This window comes from Megalobrama amblycephala, linkage group LG15 (genome assembly GCF_018812025.1).
Source record: "Megalobrama amblycephala isolate DHTTF-2021 linkage group LG15, ASM1881202v1, whole genome shotgun sequence".
NCBI classification, from domain to species: Eukaryota; Metazoa; Chordata; class Actinopteri; order Cypriniformes; family Xenocyprididae; genus Megalobrama; species Megalobrama amblycephala.
The window spans coordinates 10363501-10378100 of NC_063058.1; the positions used below are offsets into that span (position 1 = coordinate 10363501).

The 14600-nt window shown below is 37.1% G+C and overlaps 1 protein-coding gene across 1 annotated transcript in view; it reads right to left on the minus strand.

The window, feature by feature from the left end:
* Positions 1-14600, minus strand: part of roraa (RAR-related orphan receptor A, paralog a) — a 375063-nt gene that overhangs the window by 117863 nt on the left and 242600 nt on the right. The gene's annotated exons all lie outside the window — the stretch shown is intronic.

Below are 14600 nucleotides of genomic sequence, written 5' to 3' on the forward strand. Positions count from 1 at the left end.
AGTTCTAGCCAATAGCACTGTAGTTTAAAAAGCAGACTCTACCCTGCCAAAAGTAGATGACAGTGTCTGATAAAATGATTTCAAACTTTAATACAGTTAACCAAATACAAGTATTGAGGACCTCAAAGCTAATGCCACAAAAAATAAAAAATAAAATTCATGTTCAAATTAGTCAAATGAGTCCTGAATCAAATTCAGACTAATTCTAATTCATGACATCTCTCTGCACTTCAGCTTCTCTAGAATCTTAAGCGTCCCGTCCCCTAAATTATTAAATAGATGGTCACTTGTTCACACAATTACTATTTTCTATATGATGAATGGCACATAATGCACAATACAGGGGATAGGGAATGATTCAGACAGTATAAATATGCTTTCCATCCATGAACCACCACAGCACGCTCCGGTCCAGAGACTAGAGAGCACAGAGCGGATCATATCCGCAAGTCAGCGCAGACCAGAAAACGTATCGGACCCATTTGAATTCTCCACAGAATACTATATTTTAAAGCAATATGGAGGAGATTAGGAGGAGAAACGGTTAGAGATAAGAAGGAAACTGAGGCTTTACCAAGCTCAACGGCTCTGGCCGAGCTGTGATATAAACAAAACGCTATTGGCTATTTAAAAAAAGGGGAGGAGCTGTTCGATATGTCCCACCCTGTTTTCTCGTTTCAGTAGAAATTACATCAAGACACTGAATAATGCTGCACGTTTCAAAACATTTCAGTGGGCCTTTAAGGACTGAAGTACTTGATTTATTTTATTTTATTTTATTTTATTTTATTTTATTTTATTTTATTTTATTTTATTTTATTTTATTTTATTTTATTTTATTTTATTTTATTTTATTTTATTTTATTTTATTTTATTTTATTTTATTTTATTTTATTTTATTATTTTATTTTATTTTATTTTATTTGTGGGCATAAATCTGAAAAATGAAAAAAGCCAAAGAGGTAAGAATAATTCTTACATTTTGCTTCTCGTGTAAATGTGTCTTGTTTTAAGTATGTTTAAATATTTTACTGTACAACAAGACAAAAATATTTTTTACAGGTACCTATAGTTTCTACACTGCCAATTACAGTCATATGAAACGCAGTCAAAAGGAATGCAACGTAAAGCTCTCAAGTGTGTAGTGACCCCCAATTTATAACAAAACAAGAGGTTAACCACAGGACATAGTCATAGAAGGGTCCATACATCCCCCCAACACATAAAGGAAGTAGCCTTGCAGTCCAGTAATTATTAATGACAAAAGTCTATAAGCATTCCATTAGGTGCAAGCAGCTGTCATAAACATCTTAATTAATTTACAAAGCACACGACTGGGGAATTACGACGATGTGAAAATCTGCTTCCCTCTGCCGCTCCATAGCACTGGAACAGATCGGGCTTTTAAATTTTTAAACACGTCTTTCATGTTCTCCAGAGCACAAAAAAGCCTTTGAACAGTCATCTTGTTAGGAGACGCACCTAGCAGCACCGCTACCTTTTGGGTTGTCCCATGGTCCCTTTTTCCGCAAACAGGTGACAAGGCTTTACAGTTCAAGTTTAAAGGGATAGATCACCTGCAAATTGTTTTAAACCCTTAAAACTTTTCAAATTACGTAAAGCACAAAAGGAGATGTTTAGTAGAATGTTCACGCTGCTCTTTTCCATATAATGCCATTTTGTGTTCTGCACAGGAAAGAAAGTCATACAGGTTTGGAACCACATAAGGGTGACTAAATGATGACAGAATGTTCTCTTACTGTATAAGCTGAGGTTCTAATTGTTTTGGTATAAGTTTGTTACACCATAAACCTCATCAATGACTCGGAAATCAACCAAAAATTCAGGGGAAAAAAAGTCCTCTTTTAAAAACAACAGCTGTCACGGATATGATTGCATAAGAACACTGTCTCCAGAGGGAAGGAGAGAGAAATAGAGGCTGTTTGGCCCCCACGGGACCAAGGTAGGACTACCACATTGCACTATTGATGCTCAACTGGACTTCCCAAAGAGTATAGCTCAACTACAGTCAAACTACATATTTGGATGCAAGCCAAATGTGTAATATTATAGTTTACAACAACAGCGTTGTAGCTCTTTTTCATGGTTACTACTAGGCTTCTGCCAGCGGATTGAAAAGTACCTTGTTACTGGAAAACCAGCTCTGTTTTGAACAGCTGGAAGGATGAAATAACCTGGAAGCTAGTAATGACTATTAGCAAGCACTAGCATCTGATTCTCAAAGACACTCTCAGTCTTTCTGCCACCCCCACCCGAATATTTGCATAACCCACTCGTGTGTTCAATGCTAAAACAGTCCCAAGGCTGCTGATCAAAGTCAGCAGTCAATTCACATTACAATACATTGATTTGATGCTTCCTAACCTTGCTAGTCTTTACTTAATGGCTGTCAAAAGCCTTAAGCACATGATAGACCATCACACATCCTGTTTGTGTTACTGCATATTTTAGGGGTGTAACGGAACATGTATTCTCCTCAAACCGTAAGGTACAGACGTCACGGTACGGTTCATACAGTCAGTCACAGGCAATTCTCACTCTATTCCAGAAAGGGGACGCTGTTTGCTAAATGCTACAACAGGAAAAAGTGCAGAAGAACAACAGAAAATCTATGCATAGATATTTTTACGTGTAATCTCTCAACCAATGTTTCAACCATGGAAAGATATCAATAAAACAGCTTGAGAATAATCTCTCACATAGCATTACATTTACCTCAGGCAAGTCATTTAGTGTCCACAGCATGTTAGTTCACTAGAGAAATGAACTCTAGATGGAGCATTTCAATAAATATATGCACTATACTACCTTATTTATTTATTATATTTACTTTACCAGTTAGTAATGTCTTAATTATTTAAATTGAAAACAAGTTTTGACAGTAACTGTGTAAATGATTATATTTCAAAAATGAATTGGAAAAATAATTTACTATAAGTTAATATATAATATAAGTAAATGCAAAACCTGCCTTATGTGCAATTTACATGTTTTTATTTGAGTGTTGATTATTATATCAAAAAACAAATAGCAACTGATTTTCATAGAATTTAATATATCTTTCAAATATAGTTGGATGCACAAGTTACAAAAAAAAAAGTATATTAATTTATTATTATTATTAAAATAATAATAATAATTGCTATAACTCAGCTTTCTGAAAACATAGTTGGATGCAATACGGGTTACTAATTAAAAAAGTCTACTATTAGTAGTCTATTATTATTATTATTATTATTATTAATGCAAATCTGAGCAGTATTTATTTGACTCAAAACAATTAAGGATTCTCAAGTAGGAAACACTACAAAACTAAACAATGCCATAATGTACCTAAATAATAATAACAATAACAATAATTCATCTACCTTTCTGAAAATATAGTTGGATGCACAACAAGTTACTAAAAAGTGCATTTATTATTATTATTATTATTATTATGGTCCCACTTTATATTAAGTGGCCTTAACTACTATGTACTTACATCAAAAAATAAGTACAATGTATTTACTGGGTTCATATTGAATTGCAAAACACTTTTGCTGCTATTGAGGTGGCATACGGGTAAGGTTAGGAAAAGCTTTGGTGGTATGGGTAGGTTTAAGGGTAGGGGTAAGGTGTAAGGGATGGGTCAACAGTGTAATTATAAATGTAATTACAGAAATTAATTACAGATGTAATTACATGCTGGTATTTTTAAAATAAAAGTACAATGTAAAAGCATGTATGTACACAATAAGTGCACTGTATCAAATGATTAATTTAAATGTAAGTACATAGTAGTTAAGGCCATTTAAATAAAGTGGGACCATTATTATTATTAATACTAATGCAAATCAGGGATCTCAAGTAGGAAACACCACCAGTTTCTAATATTACATAATACTTCAATGTAATACTTGAATGTTCACAGACGCCACTTGTCCTTATGCTGCAGCTACATTCGTTTTGAAGCCTGACATCGGAAGAAAACAAAACGGAATAAAAATTGCCTCGGTGCAAAAACTCAACTGGAAAGGTCACCTCTTTCCAGCCTTACAGCTCTGCTGCCTCATGCTCATCTGATGTAATGAAGGAGGAATCGAGTTGCATCCCTCCCCTCTGTGTCCAAGATGGTATCTCCCACTACACTGTATGTGCTGGGGGGGAGGAGGGTGTTTTTCTTCTTTTTTAGGGGAAAGCCTGTCAAAACGTATCAACATCGCTGACATGGCACAGTGACACACTGACCCACAACCGCCAGAGGAGAATGCGTGTGTTACTGCGAGAGGGAAAAAAATAAATTAATAATAGTAAAAGAAAAAAACAGCTATCGATTTATGTAAGAGCGCTAGTCATCGTCACATTGGCTTAGTGGTGTAGGGACTCTTTAATTATTTCTCAGGAGCCAGACAAAATCAGTGTGCCGTGAAGAGACTACATTGATTTCCCTTCAGCCAAAGCAACATACTCACTCTGTGGCGGCCCACGGTAAAGTACTAGAGAGAAGGAAAAGGTGTTTGTCTTATAAAGGAGCTCTGGCACCCAAACAAACGGATGTTTCTCATGACAGAAATAACGGCCAAGTCATGGCAGTCAAAAAAAGTTAAGGATGGGATAAATAAATACGCTCCTGCATCTGAATATGCACACTTCCCTGTTGTATAGTATCTAAAAAGCAGTACATCAAAACAGTTTAAGGGGACCTATTATGCCCCTTTTCACAGGATGTAATACAAGTCTCTGGTGTTCCCAGAATGTGTCTGAAGGTTCAGCTCAAAATACCCCACAGATCATTTATTATAGTTTGTCAAATTTGCCCCTATTTGAGTGTGAACAAAAACACACCATTGTTGTGTGTGTCCCTTTAAATGCAAATGAGCTGCTGCTCCCAGCCCCCTTTCCAGAAGAGGGCGGAGCTTTAACAGATTGCGCTTCGGTTGCTCAACAACAACAAAGCAGGAGAATCTCACGCAGCCAAAATGAGGATTGTCAGTAACGGTGTTCAGCCTTACATTGTTCAAACCGGAGTCGACACTGATGGAGAGACTCAGGAAGAAGTTACAACTTTTAGAATGAATCTGGACGTTTCTGAATGGTTAGTGGATAAATTTATGTAGTTGCTGTGGAGTTGATTCAACTCATCGACTAGCATTTGCCGTCATGATAATCTTTTGTGCAAAACCCTTATGGACTATACATAGCGTACCTGTTTGCCAAACAGAGTCATAAACACCAGGCTAACGTTTATGATTGCTATCAAATGCTGTGAATGGTCTAATATTTTTTCCAAAATATCGCTCAGACAGAAACGGTTCTTTTTTAGCTTGCCAGGGTCAACTTGCAGGCTATCCAAGCTAACAAGACTCTAAATAGTGCCCGTCTATGCAGCCAATGACAGAACAATTAGCATTCTTTGCTCGAACTTTTCCCATGACCTTAGAACTGGTACACCCACAAAATGGAGGCACCGTGGGTGGAAACGTTCAGATTAAAGGGCGGTAATATTATAATAAGATTCCCTTCACAAGTCACAAGGGAAGCGAAATCTGAGCGGCTCGTTTTTTCACATGCTTGCAAAGAAAGGCTTACCAAAACGCCATTACTGGGTTGTCCTTTTTCACGTTTTCTGGTTTGGTAGATGCACCTGGGACCCAATTATTGCACTTAAACATGGAAAAAAAAGATTTTTATGATATGTCCCCTTTTAAATGATGAGCTGTGGTGCTCTTATAGGAAACACAGGTTCGAATATGGCTTGCAACCTGTCCATTTTTCTCCTTAATAGTTACCTGCTACTTTCTCCTGTCTGTAAAGCTGTTTGAAACATGAAACATTGAAGTATAGGGAGGCAGGAAGGCATCAAAACAATAGCCAATAATCCTGAGCATTTGATTGGTCGAAAAAATAAAAATGAAGGAGTGGTAGAAATGAGTTAAAATAAGCTTAAACAAACAGGTATTCATGTTTTTGTTATAATTAAATTTTTTACAGAAAATTCAGCAATGTAGTCAATCAAACTTTTTTTTATCTGTATAAGTTAAAAAAAAATATCAAAGTCTAAAAATATATCCCAGTGGTGGGATGTTTTAAAATGATTTCCTCGCGTTAAGGATTTTGAATTAATTGCATGCTTAAACGTGCTAACATTGACAGCCCTATTTTAAACGCTAGTGTATTTATTAATCATAAAGCATGTGATTCTGTAAATAAAAAATAAATTCCTTTAAAATAATTATTCTATTTCTAAGCATTCTATAATAAAAAAGCCTGCCTTTAAAAACATTCGATAATGGATAGTCATAAAATGAAAATGAAGCACTTCTTCACAGAAATGGCCAAACACAAATGGCAAGCTGTGGCTAACACCTTTGTTTCTGATTGATGTTTGTAGGATGAGTTGCAAACGTCCTTGTGGTTCACCGTAGGCTGGTGGTGGTTGTGCATGTTCTTTTCGGGGAACTAAAATTAGCACCCCATGTGTATTTCCTGCCCGCAAAAGAATCGAAAAAGCACAAACAAACAAACAAGCAAACAGCAAAACATCTTTCAACTCGTTGGAAAATGGTACCTGCGAATGCGTGGGTACTTAACACATTAAATGGCCTCGAAAGGTCTTTCATTCAAATCTATAAAAAGGCCATGAGAGAAGATGATACATTCTCTCCATAAGCCCCACCTGAGGTAAGATACAGCTGTCGGTTGTCGGCATGAGCGCACAACCGTGAACAGAGCATGAACTAATTCGCACTGCAACGATGCATGCATGCATGCGCTTCCCATGTCTAGCCAGACATTTTGTAGAGACTGTGTTAAAAATGCATTGTTATGGAAAGAGAGGCTCAGTTGAGAGCTACACTAATGCGACGGAGTCTCGGTTTGTACCGTCAGCATCACTCCAGCTGTTTCAATAATTTATGAACATGGTGCAGTGGCGAAATGGGAGGGGTTAATGACCTGGGGGGCGGAGTTAGTGCATTTACATCCAATCGGTTTTAATTATTCAGTCAGAAAAAGTGTGCAATTCTTTTGCTGCATCAGAAATCATGTACTGTCTTATTAAGAGCTATATTTGAATTTGAATTTACTTCGTGACTGTTAAAAAAAGTATATTCTATATACACTGTAAAAAATGCTGGGTTAAAAACATCCCAAGTTGGGTTAAAATTGGACAAACCCAGCGGTTTATTTTAGTTAAAGGATTAGTCCACTTTTAAATACACTTTTCCTGATAAATTTACTCACCCCCATGTCATCCAAGATGTTCATGTCTTTCTCTCTTCAGTCGAAAAGAAATGAAGGTTTTTGAGGAAAACATTCCAGGATTATTCTCCTTGCAGTGGATTTCAATGGCTATCAACAGGTTGAAGGTCCAAATTGCAGTTTCAGTGCAGCTTCAAGGGCTTTAAACGATACCAGACGAGAAATAAGGGTCTTATCTAGCGAATCGATCGGTCATTTTCGAAAAAAATACAACCGTTTATGCTTTATAAACAAAATATCGCCTTGAACGTACTTTCCGTTTTCGCATTCTTCATAATGCTTACGCTGAATGTTCTACGCCTTCCCTATTCAAGTTACGGAACGAACGCGGCGCCAGTTTCGTTTTTTTCCGTAAGTAGAATAGGGAAGGCGTAGAACATTCAGCGTAAGCGTTATGAAGAATGCGGAAACGGAAAGTACATTCAAGGCGATATTTTGACCGAAAATGACCGATCGATTCGCTACATAAGACCCTTATTCCTCGTCTGGTATCGTTTAAAGCCCTTGAAGCTGCACTGAAACTGGACCTTCAACCTGTTGATAGCCATTGAAATCCACTGTAAGGACAATAATCCTGGAATGTTTTCATCAAAAACCTTCATTTCTTTTCGACTGAAGAGAGAAAGACATGAACATCTTGGATGACATGGGGGTGAGTAAATTTATCAGGAAAAGTGTTTTTAGAAGTGGACTAATCCTTTAACTCAACTATTTATTCAACTTTTTAATTTCCAACCTATTTTGGGTTCATTTTAAGCCAGCCATATAGTAATTTTTAAACAATATTTGGGTTAAATAAAACTGCCCAGCATGTTGGGCAAACATTTAACCCAACCGCTATAAGTTAAAACAACCCAATTGCTGGGTTTGTCCATTTTCAACACACTTTGGGATGTTTTTAACCCAGTGTAATGAATTATTATTCATTAAACATATTAATAAATGTTCATTTCCAACATACTTTGGGTTCATTTCAAGCAAGCAATACAGTAATTTTTAAACAATAGTTGAGTTAAATAAAACTACCCAGCAGGTTCGGCAAACATTTAACCCAACCGCTGGGTTAAAACAACCCAGTTGCTGGGTTTGTCCATTTCTAACCCAACTTGGGTTGAATTTAACCCAGCATTTTTTAGAGTGTAGTATGAATATGGGTAGTATGAATGAAATTCGTAAGTACTATATCCGACATGTTATTACTGTCACATGACTGACCAGCGTCAGTTGTGTCTCTTCACTGCCATTCATAATTCCTCTCCCGTAGCCTCATGGGATAGTAAATTGTCCATCGAATGCACATGTAGCCGGAAGTAGTAGGTCACTCGGGGACTTTTCGTCTAATGTTTTTTGATAACTATGTATTCGAACATACAACTCTTTTGGTGTAATGTTTTTAGTATATTATATAGTAAGGAATTTGATTTCGGATGCAGCATTTGTCTTTAGATGTAGCAACAACAGGTACTGTAGCACCAAAAAAACAAAACAAAACAAAACAAAACAAAACAAAACAAAACAAAACAAAACAAAACAAAACAAAACAAAACAAAACAAAACAAAACAAAACAAAACAAAACAAAAACAAAACAAAACAAAACAAAACAAAACAAAACAAAACAAAACAAAACAAAACAAAACAAAAACAAAACAAAACAAAACAAAAAACAGTTGACGGAATAGTTTCAACACATCAGACTGCTTTGAGACCTGAGGAGTACTTACTTATCCATCAACTATGAGATGTTAAATGTTCAAATGTTCATATGTTCAACAGATATGTTAAAGTCCAGATGTGTTGAGTTTTTATGTACTCTACCTAAACTAAAGAGACATTATTTTTACAGCACTGCTTTGATAAGGCAGCATATTAGCTACGCTAACAAAGGTAAACTCAGCAGAGGCAGATCTGAACGTTCTGTGATAAACAGCTGGCGCAGCGAGCGGCTTATCTAGGGTGGGTGTGTTTTTAATCTAGTTATTAATGTCGTAAATTAGCTCGTATAATTGAATGTTCATATAACATCACATCCTTCCCCAAAGAATTACTATTGGACTGCTTATAATAATATCTTATTTCCCAGATGAATATTATTGGACTTGAGAATAATTCCATCACTCGGCTAATTCTGGAGACAAAAGGGTGGAGTGGATCTTTGATAAGGGGGCTATGGTTGGTAAAAGAAGGTAAATGGTATAAGATGAACGTTGTTTGACTGGTGACAGCATGAAAAAAAGACAATGTTCTGCCAATACATATCACCCAGAAAAGGAACAGTTTGTGTTTGAACAGAGAAAGATTGTTCTTGTCCACTTGTGTTTTAGGGCAGGGACTCTCAAATGTTTTTGTCAGTCGAATCCCATTGAGCTAAAATATTACTTGAAGTCCCTCTGAAATTTTAAGTTAATATTTCAGTAATTTAACAAACACATTCACAATTCTCTAATATTGGTTAATAGTCACATTACATATATATATATATATATATATATATATATATATATATATATATAATATATATATATATTTACATTTTGTTTAAAATTATATATATAAGAGCGTGTTTTATTTGGATTGTTTTGAATGTTTTTAAGATTTAATTATAACTAGTTTTTCATCAACTTGTAATTTATTTTAAAGATGTTTATTACTTTGTTTCACAAAACAGGAGCCATTTAATATGGAAGCTTGTTTCTGTCATGAAATGAAAAATTAAAAGAGGTATAGAGACTTTTATCTTACAATTCTGACTTTTTTTTTCAGAATTGCGAGATATAAACTCACAATTGCGAGTTATGAAGTCAGAATTGTGAGATATAAACTTGCAATTGTGTGTTATAGTGTCAAATTGTGAGAGGAAAAGACCTTTTTTCCTTCAGAATTGCAAGTTTATATATGACAATTCTGACTTTATAACTCGCAAATGTATATTATAAAGTCAGAACTTCCAGATATATATATATATATATATATATATATATATATATATATATATATATATATATATATATATATATATATATCACAACGATTAACATTATAACACGCAATTGCGAGTTTACATCTCGCAATTCTGAGAAAAAAATAATTTTGAGATAAAAATTCGCAATTACTTTTGACAGAAACAAGATTCCATAATTTAAGGACGAGCTCCACAATATTTTAGAAATGACCTCTGGCACATGCTCAAATGTTTCCACCTGCTTTGTGATAGGAAAGTTTTGGATTTTCTTGGACAATTTATTTGGGATACTTCAAAGAACAGGAAAAGTAAAAAAGTAAAAGGAATGAAGAAAGAAAAGTAGGAAAAGAAATGGTGTACATGCCAAATCAGGTCTGATTAAATTCATTTTTTTCCCGAACTCTGCCGCTGAATCAAAACGCATTTGAGTTGAGCTGCAAAAATGTCATCCGAGACAAAAGTGATTAATTTCAGAACCGATGAAAACACAGAAAAGCAATCTCGAACATGAGCGCGTGATTATTTCATGAATTCTAAATAAAAAAAAAAGAAAACACCTGACATAGAAAATAAATTTTCAAAAGAATATTGCAAGAAAGAAGAAGAAAAAAAAAATAAAATGCAACCAAATTATCTGGAGGCTTTTTTTCCCCAGCCTTCCTCCACTTCTCTTTCCTCAGTCTTTGGAAAAGAGAAATTTATTTCTGCCTTCATCTCTAAATTGGATGCAATTTATTGCCTCTACAAAGCTCGTTTTTCACCGGCCGTGGCAGCCAATGCGTATCTGCCTCCTCAGTGTGGCCTCGGGTGCTAATATGCAGAAAGTGGCCGCGGGGAGACGCGACTCGGTGAAGGGGAGAAGGGAGGGAAAAGCTGGGAGACACAGCCCAGAATCAATCCATGATAGAGGGAGGGAAAGATGAGTGTTTACTCATAGAAATATGGCCGCTCGGGATGTCAAAGGGGGAGAGAAAAAGGTTATATAACTGCTAGGCTGAATCAGAGAGACCCAAGCAAGAGAGACGGACTGATCGGAGGAGAAATGAATAACCAAAGTGACACAAGACAGCACTGAGTGATCATAGGAGCAAGTAGGCTTATGTAGCTAGACAGATTTTTAGGTAAAAGGCTAAATATGCATACAGAGTTGAGAGAACAGGTCATAGGTCAGCGGATTTTGAGTATGTTGTGTCGGCGGAGCGTATCACGTCAGCTAGAACAGGAAATGTGACATGCAGCAAACAGGAAACACACAGGCAACCGTCTCTTTTCAAGAACAGACATCAGCTACTGTGCAAACAATTCATATGACTTTTTCTATGCGAGATTGCCGTGGTCACCGCAACCGTGCAATTCATTAAGTCTAGGGCTGGATAACTTCCAAATTGTTCAGGGAAGTATTGCCACACGTTTGAGTAATTCTCTGCACTTGTTGGATCGCTCCTGTGGACTTTCAGTGTTGCCAAGCATTTGTATTAAACACAGGAAGCGACATTACCTCTGCTTACAAAGTGCAAAACTGCGGTTTGACACGAGCATCTCACTCACCCTCACACTTTCACTGTTTCTCTTCCACAAACGTACTTGCCCACACTTCTCCCTCAGTTAGCTCAAGGTGCAGTCCGTCCAGCGACCTTGCTGTGGAACGCCTACACAGGCAATGAATAAGTATCACATTTCCTTCGTTGACAGCTGACACAGTCGGGCCCAGGTGATATACCAGACATGACAAGTGATTCTAATTAAACGTTGAGGCTAAGGATATAAAATGGCAGGTAGGGAACAAACCCTGTCCGGCCAACCGGCACACGCTAGTCCTAATCTGACGAGCCGGGCTTGTCAGGCCCCGCTCATCGGTTCCGTCAAACTCGGGCCTGAATCCCAGGAGGAAAGTGACAGTTTTCCACCCGAGGGGAAGACGGGACTTGGCGAACCCCTGCCCATCGCAAACAATAAACACTAGGCAAAAGAAAAATCGAGAGCCGGCGTAATGTGGAGCCAGAACCAAGCTTTCGGGCTTTACGAATTTGTCAGACTGCTGTTCGACTGAATGAAGTACAAATGAAGCACTGCCACCGCTGTCCCCAGGCTTAGGTAATACCTGTCAGACTTCCACTTGTTTTGAGGTAGAAACCAGAGACACCTTGGAACCGAACTCACCTGGAGCCACGGGTGACAAGAAACATACATGTTTAGCTTCTTTCTTGTTCGCCGTGACATTGTTGTGTCTCCGTTTCTGTAGATGCTGAAGGTGTTTTGTGTAGCTTCTTTAGAGAAGCGAAGACAGTTAGCAGCTTACTCGGAGGAAAACACAAGCAACGTCGCATTTTTACATCCCGAGAACATCAGGGAAGGTCAGAGTTAGACTTTTCCCACTCCCCACCCGGAATCAAGGCTTACCAGCTGACAGCCCATCATCATCAGGGTTGCCAATGTCACCAGGCGGGGGAGGCTGCCAGTTGGCGCTAGATGGTAGGAGAGCGATTCTCAGGAGTTCGCCAGGAAATCTGTATTTGATAATGCAACTTCACACTCCACTGCCTTCCTCCTTAACTCAATACATCAGACTTTTGGCGTTGTCTTTTCTATACTACAGCAGTCAAAGCCAATGCCTGGCATCCACGGCCGACTAACTTGTTTCAAACAGCGGCTAATGAAGGATGTAATGCCTCTCGTTGTGAGGTGTGCTTGTTCTTACATGCTGAATTTGATTATCGTTCAAGGAGCACTTTCACAGATGAACAGGAAGGGTGGGATGATTATTTTATTGTGTGCTTTTTCTTTGCAATTAAGATTATACATTCGAGAGCTTCTTCCGGAGCTCCTGAACCCTTACTGTCCACATTATGGCGATGCATCAGGGATGTTATAAGTGTCTACGATGAAGAAGAGGAAAAATCTTTTTAAAAAATCTAGTTTACTTCAAATTATTTTGTTTTGAGAAAAAAAGCATTTAAATATTCACATATTTTGCAATGAGGAAGTAAGCTATTTTTCTGTGAATTCTGTGAATAAGCTATTTTTCTTCCGATTCATTAGCTGCTATATAACTGGAAGCATAGGCGCCGATCCCGTGGGGATGGTCGAGCACCCACGGAAAAATACCATTGATTTTAACCAATAAAAAAATCGATTGGAGCTTTCAGACACGATCTTCACCCTTTTTAATAATTTATTTAAGGCTGTTTCTATGGCGATATTTTAATGGCAAAAAGATATCAGCGAGAGCATGACTCGCGACAACACTCGTGAAAAAAATGTGCTTTTGGGTTGAAATTGTCATCTTGCTGCATATAATGCAAATGAAACATCCAGTTGATTGAGTTAACCCTTAAATGCATACCTCGGGTCTTTAGTGACCCGGGACGTCATTCACTACCCTCCTCCTCGTTCATTTTTTAAAGTTAGACATCAACCTTCTTGGTATTCCTCAATCAATTCATTATAAAGAATATAACAAGAAAAAAATCATAAAATTATAAAATAATGCCTATTTTTGTATTCATTTTTTGTAAAAATTGTATAGGGTCGCTAACGACCCGAGGTGTGTATAAGTGTATGTATATTTTTTCTGCACAACAATAATTGAATCTTAGGTTACGGAATAAGTGCAATTCACCTTTATTCCACAAGGTGGCAATGTCTGATACACAATTCTGAAGTGACGACTCATTCAGACAGAAAACGAAATAAGAAACATGAAATGGCTCAGCGATTTACTGCAGAGCAAGTACTGAACGCAATCAAATATGACTGTAACTGTTACTGGATGGATCTGGTGAAGCTGTTAGTGATAGAAATATTGATTTTGAAGATGTTGAAAATTATATAGTTTTGAGAATATGTTTGAGATCGCGAATGGGCTCATATTCGTGACCTCAAACATAAAACTAGCCTATTATTTGCTGAATTTACTGGGAAATGAGCTCTGACGAGGACAGTGGTGATGGCATAAAACATCTGCTCAAGCTGAGCCCTTTCAAGCTCCAAAAGGTAACAAAATATGATTTATTTTATTCTTCTGTAATTGTTAATCTAATATCAGAGGAGTTTTATATTATCACGACAGGTAGAGATCCTTCCGTGTTAGATATAGATCCGGGTCGATAAAGACCCGAATATGTAATAATGATTGGCGAAACAGTCATGCATTTAAGGGTTAAATAAGAAGCGAACTAGCACTGAAACGTGTTGTTTTTGAAATCATGCTGAGGAACTTTGTGGCTCATGCGCGTCAATCTATCGCTTAACTCTTCTTTCCAGGGAAATTACTAACAAAATGTGCACAAACATGTCCCTACTCTTTATATACAAACATTAATTAACTTTTTTGAACTTTATGAGGAAAAAAAATATATGAGGGCAGATTCGAACCAC